At 52.9% G+C, this 1,477-nt stretch overlaps 1 pseudogene; it reads right to left on the bottom strand.

The window, feature by feature from the left end:
* Positions 1 to 263: 263 nt before the first annotated feature.
* On the bottom strand, positions 264 to 1,182 carry LOC147812561 (small subunit ribosomal RNA; annotated as a pseudogene; the record flags this gene model as incomplete).
* Positions 1,183 to 1,477: the final 295 nt, after the last annotated feature.

The following is a 1,477-nucleotide window of genomic DNA, read 5'->3' as shown; positions in this document are numbered from 1 at the left end:
AGCCGGTTTGCGTTCGAGAGTTTTGAATCAAGAGTTTTCCTCCGAGAAGGGGGAAAATGCATCGGCACCAACGGGGCGGGGAGCTCTCTCAGGTCAAGCCCCCTCTTCAAGCCTAGCCCAGCAAAGGACCTCCCTCTTCCCCAGGTCGAAGGGCTGGGAAACAGGCACGCCCACACGGCACTGACAGTTGCGGTCGAGGCGGGGATCGCCAGTGAAGGATCCCCGGGCGTAGGCCGATGTCGGAGCCTACTGGCACCCATCTTTAATTGTCCTTCCGCAGGTTCACCTACGGAAACCTTGTTACGCGTTAACTTCCTCTAAATGGCCAAGTTCGATCAACTTTCCGGCACGCCGGCTCGACCCGGAGGTCAGCCAGAGCGCCAGTCCGAGGACCTCACTAAATCATTCCATCGGATGTTGCGACGGGCGGTTTGCACAAAGGGCAGGGACGTAATCAACACGAGCTGATGACTCGTGCTTACTGGGAATTCCTCGTTCAAGGCAAATATTTACCATTATTCCAGTGATGCCCTTCCGTCAATTCCTTTAAGTTTCAGCTTTGCAACCATACTTCCCCCGGAACCAAAAAGCTTTGGTTTCCCGGAAGCTGCCCGGCGTGTCATTTGAGGAACACAGCCGGATCGGTGGCTGGCATCGTTTATGGTTAGAACTAGGGCGGTATTTGATCGCCTTCGAACCTCTAACTTTCGTTCTTGATTAATGGAAACATTCTTGGCAAATGCTTTCGCAGTAGTTCGTCTTGCGACGGTCCAAGAATTTCACCTCTAGCGTCGCAATACGAATGCCCCCGTCTGTTCCTCTTAATCATTACCTCGTGTTCCGAAAACCAACAAAATAGAACCGAGGTCCTATTCCATTATTCCATGCACCATTATTCATGCGTCATGCATACTTTGAGCACTCTAATTTTTTCAAAGTAAAATTGCCGAAACCGAACGACAACCGGTAAAGATCATCGGACAATTTTGGCGGCAATGCTCAGAACTGGCAGTGACCACCGGAGGGCGGACCACCCGTTTTGAACTAAGATCCAACTATGAGCTTTTTAACAGCAACAACTTCAATATACGCTTTTGGAGCTGGAGTTACTGCTGCGGCCGCAGCAGACTTTCCCTTCTTCTTTGATACAAGCATATGACTACTGGCAGGACCAACCAGGTTACTTTCACGTTCAGCGAGCGTTCGAAGCGGCGCTTCGAATCTCAGAGGCGGTGGAGCCCCCGGCTGGCGAGGGCGCCGGACCCGGCATGACGGCCGGGTCCCCGTTCGCACAGATCGAACTAGAGCCTTCTTCCTCTAGTCGGTTCAAGACTCACTGCGTCTCCCTTGGCGTCAACGCCTGGACGCGAGAGTGCTCTGCCGTCGAGAGTCGTGCTCGCGCCGGAACAAACTGCAGAAAACCTCGTAAATGCTTCCATCACTGTTCAGTCTCCTCGCGGCTACAAACTACTGTCCG

Source organism: Parasteatoda tepidariorum, chromosome 4 (genome assembly GCF_982258835.1).
Source record: "Parasteatoda tepidariorum strain Cologne lab strain chromosome 4, Ptep-v5.0, whole genome shotgun sequence".
Lineage (NCBI taxonomy): Eukaryota > Metazoa > Arthropoda > Arachnida > Araneae > Theridiidae > Parasteatoda > Parasteatoda tepidariorum.
The sequence above is the reverse complement of the archived record's forward strand: the minus strand, read 5'-3'. Positions and strand labels throughout refer to the sequence as shown.